Below are 26156 nucleotides of genomic sequence, written 5' to 3'. Positions count from 1 at the left end.
GAGGCAATGGCAGAGTGAAAGATCCCAATCAGACATTGATCTGAACCAAACTAATCCCCCATTGATGCCAATGTGACCTTAAAAAATCGGCTTAGAGTAGCCCAGTTAAACTGGACACGGTTCCCCATTAAAGCGGCCCCCGCGCACGGCCCACCCTAATTTTGCCACCCACAGACATTAGTAGAAGAGAATTAAGGCACATATACATTCATAACACTTTTCATTACAGCGAGGGCGGGGCTGCGGGCCGTGTGTGTGTGTGTGTGTCTGCTGCCCTCACACACAGCGAGAGCTGTGCAGCTAGTGGGATTAGCCTCTGGGCACGATGAGAGGAGATGGGACACAATCTCTCTTTTTATCTTCTAACAGTTTTCAGTGTTTAATTTGGGAATTGGAAGTGTTTTCATCTCGCCGAGTATGGAAATATGGGTGTTTTTTTTTTGTTGTTTTTTTTTAAAAGCCCCGCATGCCGAAGGCTGCACACGGTTTATGACCGATAAAGAGACAATGTAAAGGTTTTTTGTGAATCGCAGACAACCTACGTGGATCAACGTAGATGATTCACATCTGGTATGAAGCTTTGAGAAATGCACACAGCGCCATGCAGACACATTTAAACTCTAAGCCTTGCCCCATCCACAAACTTTAGTGTATTTGTTTGGATTTTTAGTTGATAGTGGAAACAGAGAATGGTTTAATTTCGCATAAAATTCTGAAAAGTGGTTACGTTTGTTCGAACTCAGCCCCCAATTTACACTGATACTCTTAAACAAAAATCCAGTGCATCCAAAGGCCACATCTTAAAGGAGAAAATCTGTACAAAGAGCAATACAACTACTCGTCACACACTCCACAAATCTGGTATTTATGGAAGACTGACAGGAAGAAAGCCAGGAGTTCGTCTGGCTTTCTTCACAGGAAACGTGAAGGAAGGCGCTCTGGTTGGATGAGACAAAAGATTTATTTCTTTCCTTTCTTACATCTGGTTTGTAACAATGAAGTATGGTTTCATGCAAGAGTGGAGCGGAGGCACACTGTAAGAGCTGCAATAAATAGAATGGACCAGTCAAAGTCCAGACCTAAATCCAACTGGGAAGGTGTGTCGGCACTTGAAATTTTGCTGTTTAACGCCGCTCTTTGCTTCGGTGATTTGGCAAAGGACAATGGGCAAATATGTCAGGCTTGAGATGTGCAGAGCCGGTGGAGACATATCCCCCAAAGAATTTGAAGTTGTCATTTTAGTGAACGGTGCTTCCAGAAATTACTGACTCGACTGGGACTGAATAAAAATTACGACAAGCACTGTTAAGGAGTATTTACACCAGTCTTGTTTATTCTGCTTGAAACGATTCCCAGTTTGTTTGGTGTCGTTTGGTGAATGCGCAATTGAAATCTGATGTTGACTGAAAAAAACAAACTTTGGCCTCAGTTCTGTTGAAGTGAACTGTGGCGCGGTTCGAATGCATATGTGAATGATTGGCTACTGCACAGGGCATTCTGGGTAAAAAACAACCAAAACAAACATGTGAGTCTAGCGAGTGAGACAAATTGCTTGTTATTGTTTTGTTTAACCAGCTGCTAAAATCTGATGTCCTATTTTTTTGTGTGTGAAGAAAGAACTTGAACTCAGTGTCTTCTTCTGAGGTTTCTATGTCATTTTCTTGGTGCAGCGCCACCACAGGCGAGGAGGGGAACAGGCTTCCAAAGGGTTTGGTTGGTTTGACACAGTGCAGCGTGAAAGCACTGCACTGTCAGTGTAACAAATGTTGCAATTGTAACATTTGCAACGTGACAAATGTAACAAATGGCATGCTGAGTTAAAAGCTTCCTAAGCCAAAGATCCAACCAAACCTTTTCTGATTGTCTCTTAAAATCTGGAATGCAATCAAAACTCAGGGAATGTAATAAAAACCCATGCTTTTTGTTGTTTATGACAGATTGTGTCTTACTTTAAAACCGCATGGAGACTTCAGTTCAACTGACCCGCCCCAACACAAGCCATCTCAGTTGTAACTAACCTGCCTCTAATTAAAGAACAGAAGCTGTAACAGCTATTTGCAGCTCCTGTGCCAGCCTGGCTGTCTGTCTGCGACTGCGTAGGAGGCTGGTCCGTGAACGGAGACGGGCGGAAAAGAATTCAGTTCGTTATGTATAGCACCGCGAGTGTGGGACTCACACTCATAAATATGTCGATCTGTGTTGTGGCCTGCCGGCTTTATCTGAAGACAGAAGACTATTTTCAGCCTTTTGTAATAAACCTCTCAGCTTTTTCAGGGATTGCAGAGATAGAGAGAGGGGTGGAGGGGTGTAGAGGGTGGATGATGGCAGTGGGGGGGTCAACCACAGTAAAAACAACCATATCCTGTGATTTATATGAACACCAGTGTGGCCTCAAGCCTCCACTGCCACTTCCAGGGATCAATGGCTAAACCAACAGCCAGATTGTTGGCACCGGGCCAAAGAGAGGTTCCCACTATAAAGCCGGATCCTCCTATTGTACGGCCCCGCACCACAGAGGCTCCAGCAGACGCATCTCCCATACATAAATTACACAGAACGCAGTCTCACACACACTCTCATAGGTCTCGTCATTGTGCCGTCCGTCACCGTGTAATTACGACAACCGTGAAAACGCTCCCTCGTTCGAAACGGCTTTGCATTTGTGCCTCTGACTGTGGAAGACGACGACCTCGTCGGGCGTGTAAGACACGAACTTCTGTTCGTTTCCTCCCCGTTGATGACAGTTCAGTTAAGCTCTGACTTCTCCCCGTGAGAGGCGTCTGTTTGCCGTTTAGTCTGGTGCCTGGCCGGCCTCCCGTCTGCTGCCGAGCGGCCCACAGCACCTTGTAGGGTCACTCGCTTCAAACATCAAACTGAAGCATTAGGAGGTTTTGCTACTCGGTCGCGTCTTGGAAGGCAGTCGTACTTTTGCTGCCATCAGCAAAGACTTTTTTCCTCATTGGAAGGAAAAGGAGGATGTTTGTTTTGATAATGAAGCCAGATTGTCATTTCCTGCGCTTAGTGCGCAGCGTCCTGCAAATCTCGCACTCCTCGAGTCAGAAAATGGCTGAAAAACTTATCTCGATGCAACGTTTTCATATGAGTGGATATCTATAATTATTGATTCGTTTTTGTTTTTTATTTATAGCTTTCACTTGAGCTGTTGTACTGATTTTCTCCCATCCCAAAAACAATAATTTTGTTTTTTGAAAATTATTTTCAAGCAGTTTTGACACAACAGGTTGTTGCTAGGAGACCAAAGAGCGAGTGAGTTAGTTGATGCCACCCACCTTGAACAGCTGACAGTGAGATGTTCTTTCCTCTGCCTACGTCTCCCAGAATGCTGTGCGGTTCTGGATCAGAGTTCAGTGAATTCACTGAATATTCTATTATTTGTTGATACTGATTATGTCTCTGTGGCGATATGTGTTGTTCTTGATTTATTGTCCAGAGCCTGAAGTTTTTTTTTTTTTTATTTCCTCTTGTAAAAACCACAAATTTAAATGTATTTTAAAGGAATCTAAAGCAACTTAAAGCAGATGGAACATTTTTCATTTATTGTTCTTCCCCGTCTGATAAAACGTAATAACATAAAATAAGATAAATAGCAACCAGCTGCCTTCACAAGTCAACTTATTAGTAAATAATACAGGGACAACCAAGGCAAGAAGTCTATAAAGTAATAGAGATATTTATCACAGCTGTCAGAATCAGTTGTCACGAGAACTAATTTGTTGTTGTGACTGGCCTTTGCTGACTTAATGATGAAAAAATATGGAAAATTTCAGTCATTATGGAGATTAGTGCAACTCTCTGTACAATCCCTGGAAAAACAGCTCAGATATTTACACTAATTGCAAGGTAAGCTTAAAATAGAGTACTTATATCTTTCTCAACATAAAAATTGTCACAGAATATGTAGGTGGTGACGTCCAAAAAGTAAAAAGAAAACTACTAATTTTTAAAGGGAAAAAAACCACATCTAACAATAACAGACACAGCAACTAAAGTTAAACAAAAACCACTTCTCTTGATTTTTTTTTTCTTCCTATTTCCACGTTTCTTTAGATCAAAGTTTTGCAGCAGCAGCGTCCTCGACGTGAAGCGGAGCGTTTGGCGGAGGCCCGGACTCTCGGGGTAAATGAGGCCGCTTTCAAGAAGCAAACTATTCTTAACTCCTCAACAGAAGACAGATGCACTCAGGACTATTCTCAAGACGCTCTCAATGTGTCTCTTCAGACGAGACAAAAGTGTTAGAGCACCAATTACGGCCAACAATCCCTCTTAGGATCACTGCAGAGATGCAAACCACAAGGAGAGGACTGTCAGAGCCTCACTTTACCTCCAAACTTGAGGAATTGTAAAGTTTGCTTTTGTCAGTTTTGTTTTAGGGTGTCATTTATTTCTGCATGGGACTCTCATTAAGAGCCATTCGATTCGGAAACTGGAGCTAATCACTTTTATTCGGTCACAGACGTTCAATGCATCTCATGCAGCCATGATAAGGCAAACACTGCCCTCTACCTCTGTCGGGTGGAAAAACATGCATCCGACTTGAACAATGCAGACTCACACAGACTCCCACTGAAAGTGGCTTAGGACTCAAAGAGCAACATATATTTGTTGTAATTCGTGTGTATGGCGTTTCTCGCCGTTGTTCTTTTGCTGGCCGGGCGAGCGTGTGCGTCCAGTGAGTCGTTAAATCGTTTCTCGGAGAGAAGCAAAAGAGTTTCATTTGCCAGCTCAATGACAGTGTGATGTCTTTCTTTCTCTGACCTGCGGGAGAAAGTAGGGGACCATCGATTCATTGTGTGTATGTCACGCCGTCTTACGTTAGGTCTCTATGGAACAAAATCAACTTTCTTTGTTTTAAAGAAAGACGGTTTGAAAACTAAACGAGAACCTGTCCTGATCGCAGTCTATGGGGAAGGTGCCGATCCGTTACATGAGCTGGACTTCATCACCTACGATGTTCGTGATAGTCAAAATAAGAAAGGCAGGCTGCGTAAAGGATGGATCAGAGTATGAGTTATTCACAAAACTGTTCTTCCACTGACTTGCAGATAACCTTTAGTGATATCAAAATTACATTTGGATGAGATCAGAGAGGCCTTCATCTAGTCATTTCACTGGAAATCGTTTCATTCATTTCATCTACTTATAAAGGGCAGGATTATGTGTTTTCCAGCCACATAAAAACTATTTTATAGTACAGTTGAGTAACTGTTAACTTCAGTTGTTGCAAAAATGTTACATATATATAATCTGAAGTAAAATTGTAATTTAATGCCTTAAATTGGGGCCTCTGTCTCTTTAAGAAGCTCCTTCTCTTTTTGAAACTTCGCCTTTAGGAAGTCACCACAACATGGCTCCTCTGTTAACCCTTTAAGAATGTTTTTACCAGCGCTGCACCGAGCAGTAGCTCCTATAATGAGCTCAGCAGACGCTCTGTTCCACCTTTGCTAATTGCTGCTGGCTAGTCTGAAGGAGCTGAGTTTTCGAGTTGATTTTGGGAATGACATTATAACACAATGTAAAGCTCAGAAAAGCCTTAAATTGATTCAAAAATATGATTTTAATTAAGAAAAACACTTGGACTGTGTGCTATATAGACATCATTAAAGGACAACTGTAAGAAAATAAATTAAGCTGTTTTTATCTACTAACTTGGTTTTTAGTTTAAGCATCAAAAGTTCAGAACAAAATAAAATAAAACTAAGACGTTCCTGAACTTTCATAAAAATGAATTAGATTTCAGAAAAACATAATAAAGCAGAAAAACAAACAGGATTTGGGCGTCTAGACTAAAGATTTAGGCTGTAAACATGTTCTATATTGATTTCAAACATAAATGATGATTCCTTACTCTGTGCTTTACAGCTAGCTCTTTCACCTCTCGATCCAATGTTATAGGATAATTGCTTCCTATGCCTGTTGAGTAAAGTCAAATCAGGTTTATTTGTAGCATATTTCAGAAACAAGGTAAGTCAAAGTGCTTTCCGTCATAAAAACATACAGTTAGCAATTATGAAGCAAGCAATAAACATTACGTTTTGTCAAAAACGTCAAGAAAATACACATCAAATATGTCGATCAATGTCGAACTTACTTCCACTCAAAGGCAGCTCTAACAGGCGGTGATTTAGGTTATTGTTCTGTAACAATGAAATAAAACAGAGGCTGAAGAGGCTCAGTGTTAGACATCCAGCAAAGTACAACAAAACTGTCATTAGAAAGTTAAAGATCTGCCATCAGCGGGTCACCAAACATAACTCAGTGTAGCTCTCTGCTAACAGCCCCATAAGCATCGAGTTCATTTCAGATGGATCTGCTCACACGTCTGATCACCCTCGCATCTTTGTTTCCATGGCGAAGACGCCTACGAGAGTGGCTTGTGAACAAGCAACAAATGACAATGACCTCAGTGGGACAGAGACATAAGAAAAAAGTCTCCTATCAGACTGAGATTAAAGCCATTCATTAACAGAACCCGTCTTTAGGCAGTGAGTCATAAACTCAGCTAGAAGAACTACTGATTCATTTGATTATTGTTATTAGATTGGTAACTTGCTGGCAGCACTTGTTAGATAAGCAGTCTGCTGTCTGGCAGCTCCAGGCGGGGGGTCATCACTGCAACCCAACCTTCACGCTGAATGAACGAGGTGGGGCAACACCAGGAAACATGCTAGGGGTTTGGACATGGTTTGTTTTAGAAGCCTTGAGGGATTTTCAGACATCACAGTTTGTGTCCTACTTTTGATTGTTTTTTCCCTTCCCCATGTGAACTTTCTTTATTCCCTAAAACATCGTATGTCTTTCTATGGACCCACTTGTTCCCTCTAAGGCGATGGTTCCAGATTCTCGTGTGAAATTCTTATGTGGGGTTTGTGTTTTGATTTTTCTTTTTGTGTTTGTTTTATGATTTCTCAAGAGTTGTTCATTAATGTCATTGTGGTCTTGCCATACAGGTTCGCTCCTTACATGTCAGTTCCTCCATTAATTGTCGTGTTTCTGTTCTCTAAGCGTTTTGGTTTAGGATCTTTTGCTGATTTTGACTTTTTCCCTTTGTGGTTTCTAGATATTTTTTATTCACCTTCCTTCATTTGCTGGCCTTCTGCTGTTCATCACTCCCCCTGATTAAACTCACCCAATCTCTTTTTCAGTCTTCTCTCTTTTTTGCTTAGTTCTCATTGCTCTATTTTTGTTTCTTCTGTTGGGTTAGGATTAGGGCTGTTGCTTTTCATCTCCTCCACCATCACATCTGCAGTTGAGTCCTCCAGCAACCACTCACTTTGTGATTAATAAAAGGTAATCATGATAGCTTCCCATTTTTCTCAATATTCTTAAATATTCTTCTGACATGTAGCCACATTTTCTCCTTAATAAATTAAAAATCTAATCAAATTTTGTTAAAAATGCGGTTTACATGTTTATAAAACAGCATTTGCTGACACCACTGTGATGTTTCTGAAACCCCAGTTATTTTAGGCTCATCCAGGGAACAGCTAATCGGGATTTACACTAAGATGCCAGCAGCGTTATCTGCTGCACATATGGCTTTAACTGCTTATAATCTTCAAAAACTCATTTTAAAAGCATCGAATGCATGCATGCAGTTCCTGACAAATTAAAAACACTTGTTTTAGTCTTACTTTTTCAGATTAAATGAAGAAATAGTGATTTTTGTTGTAGTTTTGTTTTCCAGACTAATTAAACTCTCCCTTCCTTTTGGCTCTGGGTGTTAAAGGTCTGTCGGTACGGCCTCCTGTAAACACCGACACCTTCCTTCCTCCGTCTACCTCCACACTGAAAACCCTCATCCTCTGACGTCTTTCTTTTAAAAAAAAGAAAAACTTCGAAGGTCTTTTATTTTGTAAGCCGCCTGTGTTCCTGCTCACATCCTTTGGATCCATGTTTTGCATTCCAAACAAGCAGTGTTTTATGGCCGCTGGTGTCAGCGGTGGGGAAAAGCCAGAATCCAGACCCCGTCTGCTGAAGCCATTAGGCCGTTGACAGACGGCCTCTGAAATGTTTTACTGTCACAGGCCTGGTGCCCAGGAACTCCCTCCTCCTCTCCCACATCGACCCCCTTCTGACTGTACACACACACACAAGAGCACTGTAGCGCAGCTGTGTGCGGAAAATGTGCCCCACTGATACTTTGTTGGCTTTGTGCCCAAAGTTTTTTCAATAAAAAACAAAGTATCACAACTGGAAGCTTAACTTAGCAGCACGTTTGACTTGTGTACATATATGCATATATGCTGTCAGCACCTTCAACTCTAAAAGCTACAAATGGGACTCCCCCACCTCCAAAACCTTATTTATGTAGCATCTCTGCTCTGACCAGAGAGGAGACCTTTGCGACCCTGAACCAACGCGGTGAATTGAAGGATCGGTTCCCACGAGCGGGCATCTGGGGGGGCGAGAGGGAGCGGAGGTCACGTCGCTGACCACTCAAAATGAATGGCGTGCTCACCTTCCGAGTGAGCGGCGTGGAAATCCGAGCGTTAAACGCTTTCGCAGAGAGCCGCTTGCTCGCCTCTAATCCTCGGGCCGCAGGGGGTGGGCTGAGCGCGAACACATGCCTACCTACAAATTGGTGGTGGTTTGCAGCTTATGTAAAAAAACAAAAAACAAATCCTCAGCGTAAAAAACGTGACTCACTCGTGTTGACAAGCAAAGGAACAGCGTTGAGGCAGTTAAAATCCGAGCGGTGCAGCATCTGCAAGCACTACAGCGGCCGTTGTTAATTGAGATCGCGCAGGCGCCCCACGGTGATGCATGCCTTCCTGGAAGGCTCGTCCATTAAAAACAACAAATTTTCTTCCAGTAAAAATACCAAAGTTTTTACTCAAACATGATTTAGCAGTTTGAGGTTAGCACAAGGAGGCCTGGTGATTTAGAGCTACTAGATTAGGAATGATTGCTGCAATGAAAGTAATGAATAGGGGCAATGGAGGGGGAGGGGAATAAACGGTGTTCAACTTAAATCCTATCACTCTCTAAAAAGGTTCCGAAACAGTCATTCTCAGCAGACTTGTCATGGCTGGAGCGCCAGTGTTTGTGATACTAAACAGGCTCCAGATGTTGAAAAAGAGCAGAGGGCAACGGAGCGAGAGGCCTGACAGCAGGCGGGAGACACCGCCGGGCCCCTCCGGACCCCACAGGGGGACGTGACGAACCGCCGAGTAACATCCGTCTCCGTCTTTCAACGGAGAGTCGACCGCGCTCCCTTTCGCCACGCTGCAGTGGATCGTCGAAGCTCTTCCCGTCAGCGTTCCTCCTATCCAACGCACAGCACTTCTGCCAATTTGACTCTCTCCGTCGCCATTTTTTCCTCTAATCTCTTGCTTTATTCTGTGTCTCGTCCTCCTTCCTCTCTCTCTCTTTCAGCTTGGAGTGCTGCTCTCCACTTCTTCACAGGCAGGCCTCTGTCTCTGCAATACAAGAAGGACTTATTTACTGGAAACATAAATGCAAATGAATGCAGGAGGAAAGTTTATTCTCACTCAAAGCACTGGCTTGTTTTTTCCTTTCCTGGAGCTCTCGACTGCCTCCATCGGCCGTCCTTTCGTTCCTGGTACATTTAGATCAAAGGTCTGAACTGTCTGAGAGCCTGAAATCAAATCAGTCTAAGTGTTTTCTTTTTGTTTTGTTTTTGTGTGTGTGTGTGTGTGTGTGTGTGTGTGTGTGTGTGTGTGTGTGTGTGTGTCAGCATTTGACGTTTATGTCCAAGCGAGACAGATATAGTAAAACGGGATGCTGCTACGTTTATGTACCCAATGAATTTTTCCATCACAGGGATTGATCTGTGCAGTCACACTCTGGGCTGCAGCCGGAAAACTGTGCGACGCTGCCCCCTACAGAGACAGAGAGCAATGTTCCCACAGCATCCGTCTCTTTTGCCCCCCGTTCAATATTTCATTTAGTTTTTTAATGAACACGGATCTATAAATATGGACTCCTCCGAAGACAAATTGTTTTCCAAATTGAACTGAACTGAGAAGAAGAAATAAATTCAGGAAGTAAAGGAGATCAGCAGTGAGTTTTCAGTCAGTGCCTGTGATGGATGGTTTAAGATTATTTGTCTCGGTGTGATGTGTAAAATAATCTCTCACAACTTGACTTAGAACTTTGGATTTGAGGCTGTAGACGGAAAAATGAAATTCCCGACTGACATGGAAGAAGACTTGTAAACGTAATTTAAATAATTTACTCCACGTTGCGCTTGTACTTTATTGATAGAACATTACGTATGCTTTGATTTCATTTTGTTTTTTTTTAAATGATAGAAATTAAGTTAGCTTAATTTTAATTTCAACATCGCAAAAGTCGCTCTTTTAAGCATAAAGCCTACAGACATTTATTTTATTTTATTTGTAGCTTTGCAGGTCTAGACTGTAAAATGTTATAAGAAAAGGAAGTAAAGGACAAACGTTTAGGAACCAGATGCATTCATTTATGACCTAAAGTTATTTTTGAGCTTTTCCAACACTTTATTTTGTTGGCACATTTGTTAACTTCTCTAAAAATGTTTCAAGTGGATCTACAAATAAAGTTATAAAGTGATTTTTGTTCAACGTCAAGCTTTGTGATGTACATGTTTTGGATCACGTCTAACACAGAAACATTGTTAATACGTTTTATATATTTTATGTATGTTTTATATTCCGTCTTTGTGAGAATCTGTTTGTTGTTATTGCCTGTCACATTGCTGCTGTTACACAGAAATGTGACAATAATATTTCTGTTCTATTGTGTAAAGTGGATGTGTAATGTCTTCAATATCGCTGAAAATTCAAAACTCCACACACATTCAAACAGATTCCAGCTAAATTAACAGGAAAGACCAGGAAAGACCATTGGGCTGCCCCACTGTTGGAGAAGCTTCACACATTCAGCACGCCTGGTTGAATGAATCTTCGTAAGCGCAGACAGAGTGTCTGAATTGCTTAGCATGAAATCAGGTTTTTAGTTCAAATGTAAGCGGCATGCATTCTGTCGCAGTGGCCCGTCGGTGTGTTCTGTAATAAGTTGTAACGATCAAACCACAACATTTTTCAGCACATCCCAACCGCCTATGGGTGTGGCTCAAATAAAGTTCATCAGATGCATCAATTTCACATGCTGTTGAAATGTACAGCGGTGAAACGGCTTCATTGCGTCAATTTCAGATATCCCGCTCGAGGTCTGCGTGACGTCTGTGTGCTTGAATGCATCTCTGCCGGGTCAACGCTCTTTGATTGACGCCAGCATTTAGAAAAGGTTGCAGCTCATGAAATCCACTGTCTCCCGACCTGCAGAGCATGGCCGGACAGGGGGGCTTGATTGAACGCTTCTTTTCCTCCTCAATCCCACCTGATTACTTCGCCGGCTCTCTCTGACCCAGCATCGGAGTAAGTCAGTCAGGCCCATTGTGACTAAGAGACTTCAATCAGAGCGGGCAGCCAGCGCCGTAATGACTTCCATCGCTTTGAGGAAATAGGGCCATTTTTTTTCTTCATGGTTTTTGACTTTGTAGCATGTGGGGACACGCCTTACACACAGGGGTGCATCGGCTCACAAGTACTCACACACTTTTAGGAGACTTTTAGCCATCCAAGGCTCCTTCATGTTCCTCCTTTCCATTTTCCAGAGAGCTACCTTTGAATCCAGAAGCAAAGCAGGAACAAAAACAGGCTGCAAAGTGAAGCCGCTGGCATGTTTTTCATTTCCTCCTCACGCTCAAATCCATCCAATTATCCCCAAGAGTCAGAGACACATCAACCCCCTGCAGACCATCCCGCAAACTCCAGGGGTTTTAGTCAGGAACAGTAACTATGACCTTTGAAAGTTAGCCAAGCTGATTTACACATAAACCTGCCCGTTATAAGTCTTCTCTCCACATTGCAAGTGACGAGAATCGCCATCCAAGGTATGTCCAGGAGACGCGACTGGACAGCAGAAGGAGGTTCAGTGCATCATATCTCCGTCTGACAAATATTTTTACATACTGACATTCACGGTCGGCTGCGGCTCGCGTTGTGTTGGTGGTCAGAGAGGAGACTGTTTACGGTCACGGTAAACTACTGACGGTCGTGTATGCAGTCATCAAAAGACGCCAAGGCTAGCCAAGGAAGTTTGTGTTGCTTCAAAAAAAAAAAAAAAAACCCAAGACCAGATGTTCGCAGAGTAGGAGGAGGCGGAAAGACAAATATTAGTCTACTGGAAAGCTCGGAGGAGGGGCGGCTCTGGGTACAAGAAACATAAACTGGGACATCGAAATTTGGCGGATGAGGAGAAAAAGGGAAAAGGGGGCTTTTAGGAAGAAAGTCTGGGTCAGAATACCCTGGTCAGCAGGTTGAAACTCTTCAGCTGTGGGGACACAAATATGTCGACCCGTTGCTGTTACCGCTAAAAGAGAGCAGGAGGGTGTAATGTCTTCATCTCCCACCTTTTGTCTTTATCTTTTATGCAGAATAAAAACAAGTCAAGTCAAAGTTGTTTTTGTGCTAGAGAGAAAAAGATAACCAAGTCAAACATTGTAGAAGGACATTTATAACTGAATTCACTTTAACAATAACAATAATAAATCAGAAGTAAATGACACTCTATAAATTGGTTACAGCAGGAAATGTGTTGATTTGAGTGACATGTCTAGAAATAAAGGGAAGGTGATTTATAAACGCTTTGGTCAAAGTAGGTTAGGATGCCGCTTACCAAGAGACTTAAAGACTCGTTTTGTTGATGGATTAATGAAACTTTGCCATAATCTGTCAGGCATTACGACCCATACACAGCTTTACTCTTTGTTACCTCGACGTGATTAGCTTCCAGTACGCAGTAACCACTGGAACCTCAGTTACCTAAACTGAATAAATCAGCAGTATAGAATATACTTTCTTTAAAGGCTAGAAAATGTAAAAAGTCTTTAATGGTTTGTTAGATTTGTAAGATGCAGTTTGGAAATCAAAATCTCCAACCGTTCCCTAATGTTGAATCTGACTGTGGCTGCATTTCAGCAAAAGTTGCTTCTCTCGATGTGTTGTAATTTTCATGGATATAACAACTGTTAAGAAAAATTTGACTGAGTTGATGAAGGATGTGTGGAGTTGGGCTTGCTTGGAGGCATCTGGACTCCCCTCAGTATACCGAGACTTTTGGTGAGTAACGCAACTTTCTGTGATGTCTTAACAGGTAACGTTTCCCCATACATACAACTTTGCACTGTACAAGCTGCAAAAAAAAAAAAAAAACAAACCAGAGCAGCTGAAAACTGGAACAGAAAAACAGGATGCAGAAAGGAACGAAGACGATGTGAAAAAATACGTGAATCCGGTGTTGAACGGTAGAAAGTCAGGAGTTTGAGTGACAGATCAGGTGAAACACATGAGGACAATAAGACATCGCTGGTGAGTGGTGAGCATGAATAGCCTGGAAACGGCCAGGAAGCAGACTACTGACATAAGAGAAACTAAGGAGAGCAAAATAAGACAGGAAAGGAACACTAATCTAAGAAAACTAAAAACAAAAAAACACACAAGTACTTAAGTATTTTATTTAAATTATGATGATTTTTCTCTCTCAGCTAATGAAAACAAGAAAATTGGAACCTACAATGTTACATTACAATAAAAGAAAAGTCAGAAATGAGAGAATAAAACAGTTATTTGTCTTTTGAAAAATGAAGAGGTAAAAAAAATTCTTCAATTCCACGTTTCTGAACGTGTTGTCATCAACATGTGGATTCTCACGGTTCCGCCTGGATTGTCCTCAACACCACAGTTGCAGTCAGCATCAGTTTCTGGCCCACATGCAGATTTTTCTTCCATGTCGAGATCCGTTCTGTAGGTAGCGGTCGTGTCCAGAGAGGAGCCTCCGGTCAGGTGAGCCAGCCTCTCTCTCGTTCTCTCTCTGCTTTTCTGTCAAAAGCTCCGAGTGGTAAACGACTCTGAATTTAATTAGCAAATAAAAGGGACAGGCTGTCACGGTGTAATTCACCATGTCAGTGCAAATCAAATTATCCCCCAAGGTGCAGATGGCGGTGTATCCATTACTACAGTTGACCTGGTACTTGTTATCTGCGGCCTTCTTATTTCCCTCCTCTCCGATTGATGCGGGTGAAAGCGGGTGGAGAGGCGACGATAAAATAATCGCCGACTGATTAGAAGCGACTTTAACGGCGTCACTTCGTTCACGGCAGGAAGGCGTTCCTGACGTCCAGGTGAACAAAATGGAAAACAATCCAGGAATAACCGCCAACCAGTGTTGTAGTACTCGCGATCGGTCTTGGTATCGAGACCATTTTTTGATGGTCTCGGTCTTGTCTCGGTCTCGGGAGCTGAGGACTTGGCATTTTATTTCAAGACCAGTCGAGACCGCAACTGTGAAAATATCACTAAACATACAGTACACTATCCAGTTTATTTGTTAACATCTTTGCTTTCAGTGGATGCAAAACGCACCGATTAAAATCCAAGCATTTACGTGTTTCTGTTCCCCCTCCTCTTCCCCACCTTTCGCACGCGGCGCTGTGAGACATGCGCAGTGGTTTCCTCTCAGCGGCAGAAGATGTCGGTCTAATCGTCAGTAATGGACTCTGCACCTCAGCTTCCGCGTTTGGGGAAAAGCGGTTCGATTGTTTCCGATCTATTGAAAATGGCCTTTTACATTAGGTGCTTGCAGGGTTTGGCCAAGGTTTGTACATCGATCCGAAGCCCCAACAAGTCAGCTGGAGAAAGGTTTTAGATGTTCGCCTCGTTATACGAAGGTGAGTTTTACTTAAACTTTGTGGCTAACATTAACCTTAGCTTATGCTAGTAGGCAATATTCTCGGACATTGTTCTTGTAAAAATGTGCTATTTAAGTATCTAAACATTCTAACGGACAATGTTTTTACCTAATTTTCAAGTATATTATGTGTGTTTATTGTCGTTAGTGTCAGAGACTAACGGGGTTCGGTTACGGTTCGGGCTTTTTACTTCTGAAGAATGACGAAGCACAACAAGCCTCATAGCTTGACAGTAGCGCAGCTCTGGTGTCAGAGATCTGGTTCAGCTGTTCAGGTTCAAAGTTGCTGCTTATGTCTCTGTGTTATTTTGTTTTATTACCTTAGCGTGTTTCTTCTAAAGAACTCGAATAGGACGGTGTTTACAGCAGTGTGTACAGGTGGATCAGTTGCTCGGCTGTCTGGCTCTGGTCTGCTCTCTCGTTCCCATAAACTCGCTCTTTCAGGCTCAATACAGAAGTGATTCCATGGAAATAACTCAGGGAGGCTCCTTTATTTACCATCCGTATCCCCGGTATTTTTAGGCTGATCCGGAGTGAAGTGAAGGCTGCAAACTTTGTGTTGTGCAACGTTAGCTTTAACTGGTAGTGGCAAATATTTATGTAGTGGTATAGAAATATACATAATTCCCTACAAATAGTTTCCAGGTGAGAAGTTCCGGTTCTTGAAGTGGGCGTGGTGTATATAAGGGAGCTGCGGCGTTCATTCAGGCATGTGTCGTTTTTGTTCTCCCACTGTGTGGCTTGTGTCTGGTGGACTCTGGCAGCAGAAAGCAACAAATCGCTGGCTGGTGCATGTTGCGCTGATGTTCTGGTGGTAGGTGTTCTCTCTCCCTGCACTTTAGCTGATCTTGGTCAGAAAATCTAAACTAAAGTGTGATCGTAGGTAAAACGCCACTGCGCTGCGTTCCTTTTCTTCCTCGGTCTGCGAGTGTGTGTGCATGTTTTGTGGATCAGCAGGTAAGAAATTAACACTCATCTAAGCTCCAGTTTCTTGTTTTATTTAAAATGGTGATACATTTTTTTATAGGTTCCCCACAGTTGAACCATTGCTGCTCTGTCTGCGTTCTTTTCCCGGATCTGTTCGGCTTTGTTCTGCACCGGCTACGTAAATCTTCTGGATTTCTGCACAATTGTTCTCAAGTTGGACTGTGGCGGCGTTATCCGCCCTAATTGAAGCGGTGTTTGGGGTGTGGCATCGGCGCGCCCGTTTCATCTCCCGCTGTGGCAGGGCCACGCCTGGTCTTAATGTTTTAACTTGTGTTGTCTGACATTTATTTTTTTACTTTTGTTAACAGCCCTTTTGTTTATTTAGTCGGGCTGATATTGTTATATTGGTTAATTGTTTGTTTTTTTGTTTGCAGTTGCTGAGGTCCGGTGTTGGTGTGGTGACGGTGTCTTCCTCGTCTGTGTGCTGTGATTTTGGAGTTTGGCTTGTCTCACTGCGTCTGGTGTTAAGGGTTTTTTTTTTGATTTGCTGTGTTTGGTGGATGTCGTCCCCATAGCGCCCCCTCCCGGCCGGTAACCTCAACTGCTGCAGTTCTTCTATTTTCTTTGATTTCTTTAGTTTAATTTTTAAAAAGAAACTGGTTTTAAAAAACATTTTTCAAAAGAATTTAATAAACGTTTTTTTATAATTTTGAAATGGTCTCAGATGTGTTAATCTATGCATAACAGAACCTGTGTGCCTTAAACAAGAGGTAATATTCTCTGGGTGAAATTCCCAGGGTGGCGTTGTTGAGCAATTTACTAAAATTAAACTTCCACAAAATCTGAATTTCCATCTAGTGTCGCCACATTTACAAGCCACCATCTTCTTAATTCAGGATTGCTTGGAAATGAATGAAAACTTAAACATTATATTAGGAAGACAACAATGTTCATAGTATTGCGTTTTTTGCATCTGAACAGGAACAGTGCTTTCATCTGCTCGTCTCTTTATTTATTAGATAGGACTGGAGTCCTGAGAGTCTATTAGATTACCATATGCTGTCAGAATAGCATACATGCAGTGAGTACCAGGCCTGCGCATGCGGATTAAGAAGTCCGACAGTAAGGCATTATCAGTTCACCATACGCAACAAGTTATGATGAAAATAAGTCATTAAATTGTTTTCAATGATAACTACATAGATATACATGCGTTGTCGTGGTTTCAAAGTGTATTTAAAGCAGTGTATATCTGTGCTACGATCCACCGCGGATCGTAGCACAGAGATGGAAGCATAGCAGAACCAAGAGTTTGTTCTGCTTTTAATATTGGTTAAATTTATTAAGTATTTAATATCTAGGTGTTTTTATGGGAATATGGATTTTTCAGATCAATTTGATAAGTAATTTTGATATTTCACATTTTATCGTATCATGTAGCGCGGGCCGCTGGTCTTGGTCTTGACTCGGTCTCGACTTCCCTCGGTCTTGGTCTTGACTTGGTCTCGGACCCTAAAAGTCTTGGTCTCGTTTCGGTCTCGATACACTCTGGCCTTGGTCTTCACATTGACACAGTATTGAAGAGTATTCATGCATACAGAACTACTTTTTTTTCTCTCTCTTCTGGTTACCCCTCACCAAAAGGCTCCAGCTAGTTTCGAGGCATTTATGATAAATCATTTCAGTGAGGAAATGACTTTTTCCATCAAAATAAATCCAATTTGCTTGTATTTTATTGAGTTTTCTTCAGTTCCTGAGCTGATATGCCACCGCTTTGGTCAAGTGATCATGTTTTATTATTATTAATATATATAGCTGGGTAGATTGAAAAGATGCCACAGGTCACGCACTGATCCTTGCATGCGAAGCTTACCTAAATGAAAACGCTGACATGCTTATGTTGCGTAATATAATGCAGGGCGACTTACTTTTGCTGTTGGCAGAAAAGACACAACGGATGAGCTAAAATATTTATTTGTTTAAATCATGTTGAAGATGAAATGATTCGAAAGATTGTCATAGCGACCTCACAAAAGGACAATCTAAGGTAATATTGTTATGGAGTTCCATGGCAGACCAACACATTAAGTAGAAGTATATATTTTTTTTTCTTTTTTTACATTTATTCACGCAAAGCCTGAAAAGCGCTGTGTGATTTATGCCTCTGATACCACTAAATAAAACGCAACACACCCAACTCCCAACAGAAGCCACGTAAAAAGTAAATAGAGTCCAAAATGTGTAAAAATGTAACCTTAGCGTAAACGCAGCTGCTGTGTGAAGACCTCAGAGGTTTGTTAGAGGAATATTAGGGAAAAAATATCATCATGGAAACCAGGGAACAGAGAAGATGGGTCGCATTTATAGTGGGCTTAGGTTGTAAAATAATATTTAAGCTTCAAACCGTGGTGAGATTGGGAAAAAAGAAGATAAATCCCAAAACTTTCACCTGCAACTGCTGCAAAGTGTGGTTCTCCACAGAATAGAGTCAGGGATTCTGGAAACAAATGCATGCCACACTTCTAAGATTTTTGTTTCATAAAACGTTTCTGTAACCAGGAGTCATTTTGGTAATTCCCAATTATGTACCGCTTTATGTTGGCCTATCATATCTCTCCAAAAAACCTACACTGAAGTTTGTTTTTGTAAACGTGGCAAAAATTGTGGGGAAAAAAAAAGTTGTCATATTGCTTGAATACATTCTAAAGAACTGAAGAAATAATCTAACCAGTGGTGGAGGGTGTTGGGGATTTCTCTGAATACCACAAACTATGTTCCAGAGTGAGTTAGATGTCTGCTTGGATGTCTAAGCAAACGTTTGCAGAAATTAACTTTTCAACTGCTGAAAAATGAGTCTATACAAACCTGATGAACCGAGATAACGTCAGACGGAGAAATGTATGAAATAACAAAAATGTACATGTTACAGCTAAATTATTGGTTTAGTCTGCTTAACAGTTGTCCCATTATTTTTTTAAATCAGACATCAGGTTTTAGCCCTTCCCTTTAAAATAATATTTAGGTTCCCCTGATGGATGGAATAAAGCTGCTCAGAATGTGTCCCTGGTGGAGAGCCCCCAGAGAAAAGCTGTAAACCATCCAAAGATCCAAAAAGAGGAAACTGGAGGTAAAAAAAGGGGGGGGCTGCGCACCGTGTGTAAATATTTAAGACATCTGTGGATTTTTAAGTAACTTCTCCATCCGAGACGAAGTGCTTCCTGCGATGTGTACTCCGCCTCACCCTGCTAATAAACATCGACCTCGTGTTGCTCTTTTGAAAACCAAAATGAAGATGAAAGGAGCTCACGCGGCGTCGAACTCAAATCCACATCATCACCGTGTCAACACGGCGCGCGCGCAACACAGAAATCAAAGGACGCACGACAGGTAATTATGAGGCTGGCATTTCCAAAAGCCAGAGGAGAGTTCAAAACAACTTTCATTCAATCAAATGTCTTTTCTCATGAGCTTCACGTGCCTGCCTGCCTGCCTCCCTCGCGGTGGCAGCTTACGTAAGTGGCGTTCGCTGTATTAATATTTAAGGTTTGTTTTGGGATGCTTGGCTTTCTGTCGTGATGCTATTTCGACTGAGCTGTTATATCATCTGGAGCGTGGCCACAGCGGAGATAAAATTAAAAAAAAAGAAAAGACGAGCCCATGGAGCCTCCAGTGTTGCAGGCATGCCGCACCATGTGATGTGCATTAGCAGCTAACTCCTGCTCGTTATTAATATCACTGTTCTGTCACGTGTGTTTATGCTAACACAACCACCGCTAATCAGGAGGGTTAGCAACATGACTGTTTACCAGAAGATATGTGCTGTTCTATAACATGAGTACTCTGTGTGTGTGTTTTCTTGTGAATCTTATCAATTCATTTTTTTGTTTAAATAATTAAAATTTTTAGTGTTTTTTCCTACTTGCACAGTTGTGACTTGTGAGATATTTTTGTTTCAAAACAAAACTTTCAGCATGACTCCCGTCTTCACTTGATTGTGTGTCCGTGATCAAGGACTGAATAGAAGATTCTTTAAAAAAAATAAAAAATACATATAACTTCAGTCAGAAGTTTGCGTTCAATCATCGTCTGCTACATTTTTATATCAATTTGGGGCTTTTAAGGATGATTTTTTTTTTCTTTTTCTATGGTGGAAGGATTATAAAACATAAAGCTTTGTGGATTTTTTTTTAAAGATGACAAGTTAGAATTTATTGAGAATTGTTTCTAACACATGAAGAGTCCAGTTCTAAGTACTGGTCAGTCCAGTGAATGCAGTCAAACACTTATTATTATTATTATTATTATTATTATCATTATTATTATTATTATTTGCCCTGCGACAGACTGGCGACCTGTCCAGGGTGTACCCTGCCTCTCGCCCGGAACATTAGCTGGAGATAGGCACCCTCCTGACCCCACTAAGGTACAAGGGTGTAAAGAAAATGGATGGATGGATTATTATTATTATTATTATTATCATTATTATTATTTTTAACGCAGATAAAGAGTAAATGGTTATGATCACTGACCTGCTGTGAACAGCTTTTGCCCTCATTAGGTCAAGCATCCTGGAACACTTAGCGCCCCCATTTTTAAAGTATTTAAGAAATAAACAGAAATCTAAATTAAAGCAGCTTTAAAGACTAGGTGTAGTCGTATAAATCGGTCCATCCTGGAAAATAAGGGTTCGAATAACTCGTTAAACGTACAGCGCAAAACTAATATTCAAACCAGACGTTCCTCATCCTGACCCCCTCCAGATTATGTTAACGTGCTTGTGGGATCTGCTATAAACATCAACAGATTGTAACCAATGAGGACATTTCCAATTGAATTAGGCTGCTAGCAGGAGTTTAAGCAGTGGGTTTACATCAGCTCAGTCTCTTTGTGTTTGGCGAAACCTGGGAGAGAGAAACAAAAAGCCAAGAGCAGCTTTAAAGGAAACATCTGTCTCTTATCTCATCTGCTTGAGTGACAACAGATCTGTGACATGGTTGGAGTGTAAAGAGAGTCTCTTTGATATACGGGCCACACCGTGCTATTATGGAGCCGCAGCACGCTCACACACTCTTCTTCTCATTTAAGGTGGACTGTCAAAAACTGCCCTCGGGTCAGATTACTAATAAATTGAAATCCTTGTGAAAAACAAAAATCCTACTTCTGCCGTTATGATAAAGACACAATGCGCCTTCTACACTGTGAAAACTGTTTTTTTGTGTTAATCTTAAACGGGTATTTTGCAGCACAAAGCAATGCTAAATTGCAAAATTAGCTCAACAACCGTGCTAAGAATCACACACTGGACACAATATGTTGTCCATGGAGGTTGCATCAGTTTCAGGAAACAGGCTTTCTCACCTTAACAATGTGAAAGAGTCTCGTGTATGAATCACACTAATATAGATGAGCACTGAGAGTTTAGGTGCTGAAGGGGCCCGGCTAATCCCTGAGAACATTTGGCACATCATAAAACAGGAAGGGTGGGGGAGGGGGGAGAGAGACCCAGACAATGATTAAAAAAATGTCTGCATCAGCAGCTGAACTCATCAGATCCCAAACGACTGGTTAGGAGAAGATGGAATGGCTAACAAAGCCGGACATGCACTTAATTTAAAGGGGCAGTGTTATGTGTTTTCCTCCCAAAAAGTGCCTTTATATAGCACAATCAATCAAGTAACTGAGTGACCAGTAGGTGTTATAACAATGGTGTATATATTAAATATGACTGAAAAGGAATTTGACTTTTTAATTCAGTGCCTTGAAATTGGGCATCTACCTCTTTAAGAAACTCCTGCTTTTTCTGAAACCCCGCCTTTACGAAGTCATCACAACATGGCTCCTCTGTTAACCCAACAACAGTTGTTGCTGTGAGAAGTAGCTTGTATAATGAGCTCAGCAGATGCTCAGTTCTATCTAATTGCTGCTGGCTAGTCTGAAGGAGCTCAGAGGAGGAGCTTCGTCCTTGAAGGCGGAGCTAGGTCCAACCAGGCGTTTTGCACAGCTGAATGGTTCCCATCGAAGATTAAAGGATTTTTCAAACATGCATGAAAGAATCAAATCAACACTCCAGCCATGTTTTCCACAAGGGAATGACATTATAACATCATGTAAAGTTAAAAAAAAAATAGATTTTACATAATACTCCCTCTTTAATCCATGTTAGTTGGATTAAAAGTTGGAATAACATGGGGTTGCATGTTGCCTTTGTAAAATTTCCCTCTATGTTATCAACATAATACATTTTGATTATTCAAGTGACTTAAAGATAATCTGAAACTTCATGATGTACACTGTAAACACAAACTGGATGCTGGATATGAAGTGGAACTGGTCGTCTTTGAATAAAACTTAAGATCATTTTTAGTGTGCACTGGCTCCATTTTAAACAGTTCTACTGACATGAAACAAACGATTTGGGATTCCCATCAGCAACTCCACCACTTTAGTGAGCAGCACAATAAAAAAGAAAAGACATTAAAACTGAATGTGATACTTTACTGCCACCTCTACAGACTTTCTGCTGGCGAGCTCACAGAGCGGCTGGTGTCTCCATCCAGCAGCCATTGGACCAGAGTTGAGACACTGTTGACAAGACAAATGTTTCATACAGAAACTCTGAGGGAAGACTTGGCGCCCTTCTGTTTACCTTGAAAGATGCAACAGAATCCGCTGCCAAGCGTTTCTGCCTTTACTCTGTGGAGTTTGAAATCATGAAGTACAAATTTCAGACTTTCAAAATTTATTTCCCAACTCAAATTGAAAGTGTTTTACACAGCAGATAATAAAAATTTCTCCACTTTGAGAATCCCCCGCAGAGAGAATATCTGTCACAGCTAGGATAAATGCTGCAAAAGTTCAGCTCTTTTTGTTTTTTTAGTCCTATTTTACTCTCACCCGTATTTGATCTTTGGACGACTTTCCACTTATTGTCAGTTTCCCAGAATTGCAAAAATAAAAAAAAGAAGTTCTTCCAAGAAATAATCCCTCCAGAAATATGCCTCCTTCCAGACTTTGCCATGATTGTCGTCTTTCTTTCTTTTTTTTTAATTTCAAAGTCTTTTTGTACAGCAGCTAATTTCAAGCTTGATTTGCCACCATAAATTTGTGCTGTAAAAATTACAAAGAATAAGTTAATGTCCACAAATCTAATTACTTTTTGAATACATTATTACTGCAGTGGGATGCTGAATGGGAGCCGGTGGACCTTTGAGTCAGGATGATGCTCTCCTGAATGATGACAGGCTGTTTTAAATTTTAAATTTAAGGAAGAAAAAAAGAAGCTTTGGCTCATAAAATAAATCTTTTACAAAAGCATACCATCAGCCATTATTCATATGAAATTGCAGCAGTAACTTTTGGCACGCACCGTGCAGACGTCCATATATTACGCCACCAGTCCAGTCTCTGTGTCAGCAGTGTGTGAACACCGGACAAACAACTCAAACTTCTGATTCCTGACCGGTTTCTTGTGTTCATTTCTGTTTTAGAAAGTCTTACTAGTGAGTTTTCTAGGTTTTTTTTTATCTCTATGTAATGGAGCAGCAAAAAATTCTGTTTATGCTGTTTCCAGAGGTCATGAAAGGTCAACCAGCCCCCCACCCCCTTCCTACCTTCTGCAAATCAGACACAAAATTGGTGTCAATCAGCTCAACTACAATTGTGCTGGTTTGTACAGCAAAATTATTTGTTTGTGCTGCTTTGGCTTTGAAGATATTAATGAAAGTTTAAAGTTCAAAAGGTCAACCATCTCCTCCTCCCCCACCTTTACTAAATCAAAATTACCTTTAAACTTTCATTAATATCTTTCATAACCTCTGGAAACATTTCTTAACTTTAAAATGATAGCGCCACAAACAAGAATTTCTGCTGCACAAACGTAGCACAAACATTTGACACCAATTTTGTCTGATTTGAAGAAGGAAAGTGGCGACATTGCTTTCAAATTGTTTTAATAAATAAAACTAATAGAAAGTGTGGCAGGCTTTATGGAATGACACTCTGTAGAAATTTTACTCCAAATTTTATACCTGCAAGTTTTTTGGGGATTTGTTTTTACCACCTTTCAACATCTAGAGAGTGAACATTTAGCCCCGTCTTGTTTCCAAACTAGGATGATCTCAGTCAGATTGGTTTGAGAGAATTTCTGAACCATCATTTTCTCCCCTGTATTCAGATCCACACTTTGTCTGTCAGGCCAACATTTACATATGAGACCTAAAGAAACAGGAATAGGTCTGAAAAATGGGCCCCAAAAATGAGATGGACTTTGGGATACAGTACCAATGTGAAGGGGTGAATACAAATGTTTGCCGCACTTTCTTAATAAAATGTCAGATCCTCCGCTCGGCTCGAACTTGGGTTCCCAACCAACACATCGAAACTCCAGCTTGAAAGTCAAAACGAACCCCCCCCCCCCCACACACACACCTCCGACGTCGCCAGAGGCTTTCTGCATGTTGCGTAACGTTTGCTTACAAACGAATAAATCATTAAAGCCGTGACACTCTGGACCGCGTTACGCAACGCAGCGCCCCCGAGATCGCCGATGCTATATTCAGACATCCTCTCCTGGTCACAAGACACCAACAGGGGAGGAAAAGAGAGCAGAAAGAGTCATTAATATTTGACTTCGTACCAAAGATGAGGACCTTTACAATGTGCCGCCTCAGCATCAGCACCAAGCAAAACTTTAAAAAGGGATTCCAACGATTAATCTTTCAATGGGTCGCCTTTGCATCGGCGGACACGGGGAGGGTGCGCGAGGTGGGCAAGGTGTGCAGCTCGTTACGTAAAAGAATTACACAATCGCTCGGTCGATGAAGGCTGACATACGGTCGATTTAATTTGTAAGAGCAACCATAACAGTGGCATTTTGGTTTGACATGTCGAGGATGAAGCCACTCAGCGGAGATCTATAGCTGTGCGTGTGTAATGAATCCATTGAGCTGTTCCCACAGTGCTCCCCTGACCAGAATGAGCATTATGCAAAAGAGGCCAGTCGAGAGCTGGGATGAGTGAGGCTGCCGATGTGCAGAGGCATTTTATTATGTGTGCAGTTTTATTCTGCCACAACTCGCTTCCCTGTGCAGCCCAGTGCTCTGTGTGTGTGTGTGTGTGTGTGTGTGTGTGTGTGTGTGTGTGTGTGTGTGTGTGTGTACGCAATCCTCAGCTCAGAACTTAAAACATGAGACTCGTACACCGCCCATCTTTTACCCATGGTGCTAAAAAGAACAACAAAAAAAATCTTAGATTTTCTTGCATCATTTGAAAGTTTCGAGGAGGAAAGGAAACAAGAAATTTGCTTGAGCTAGCAGTTAAGACATGAAAAACAGCTCAACAACACTGAGTTCGGCGTGAGTTACTCTTATTAGGCAAGTCAGCAGGTGAACGTCTCGTCTTAGAGCGCCATGCTCATTTTGTGTGATAAACAAATGAGCATGGAGTATTGGGTCCGAGTCTCACCCAATCATTCCCTGGTTTCTTTTGTGTCTCATGTCAGTTTTTCAGGTCTCATCTGCTTGCTAAACTCCTATCGTTGCTCCTAAAGAACAAGACAAAAGTGCTTTTATCAGATAACATGGCAACTGAACTTTCTAGCCAACATCTCCGTCACGATTTGTGGGTTGTAGAGCGGTGAGGACGGACACGGTGGACCCAGGTCATGGTGAAAGTGGTAGTTTTAATGGTGGCAACAAAGAGTACAGAAAGTCCAGGTAGCACAGGTGAGAAGTAAGGCAAGGAACTCAAACACTGGGAGCAACTGGAACAGAAACTAGCCAACAACGACAGAGAGAGAGAGGACACGTGACACGACAAGGATCCGACAGGGAATGAGAGACAGGGTGGGAAACAAGGGACAGCTGGGAGCAATCAAGGGGCAGCCTGGCCAACACAGGCACAAAATAAACACAGAAAACCCAAATCCTCACAATCACCACGAGTGTAGCATGGTGTCACCATCATGCTGTTTTTCTCAGAAGCGAGTTGAGTGTAAGTGCAGACAGCCTGACAGTCTGGAGACTGAATTTTTATACAACAATATGGCTGTAAAAAATTCTGCAAGGTTGTGCCATAAAACACATAATTTACCATCTTTGTTTTTTCCGAAAACAATTGGACAATATCAATATGCTTCCATGCTAGGCTGCATTTATGAAGCTCTCAGGTCAGGCGACTGCTCCACTGGACGTCTTCAGCCTCTCAGCAAAAACAAACCAAACCAAAAAGTAAATAAAAACAAAGCAGTACATTAAATATCCACGACTGAGTCACCAAAGCCTGCAGCGCTCACTCTGTTTTAGTTTCACTCTGATCGACGATTTGACCGCCAGAGATCAACACCGACACCAGCAGTTTTACTTGAGTAATTTTGTTATGGAGCATCGTTACTCTTACTTGAGTAAAACGTCTGGATACTCGACCCCACGTCGAGTAAGTTCACTGAATGAAGAACAAAC

Source organism: Poecilia mexicana, unplaced genomic scaffold, assembly GCF_051168715.1.
Source record: "Poecilia mexicana isolate PSO_F unplaced genomic scaffold, ASM5116871v1 scaffold_4, whole genome shotgun sequence".
Classification (NCBI taxonomy): Eukaryota; Metazoa; Chordata; class Actinopteri; order Cyprinodontiformes; family Poeciliidae; genus Poecilia; species Poecilia mexicana.
This window is presented reverse-complemented; position numbering follows the sequence as displayed.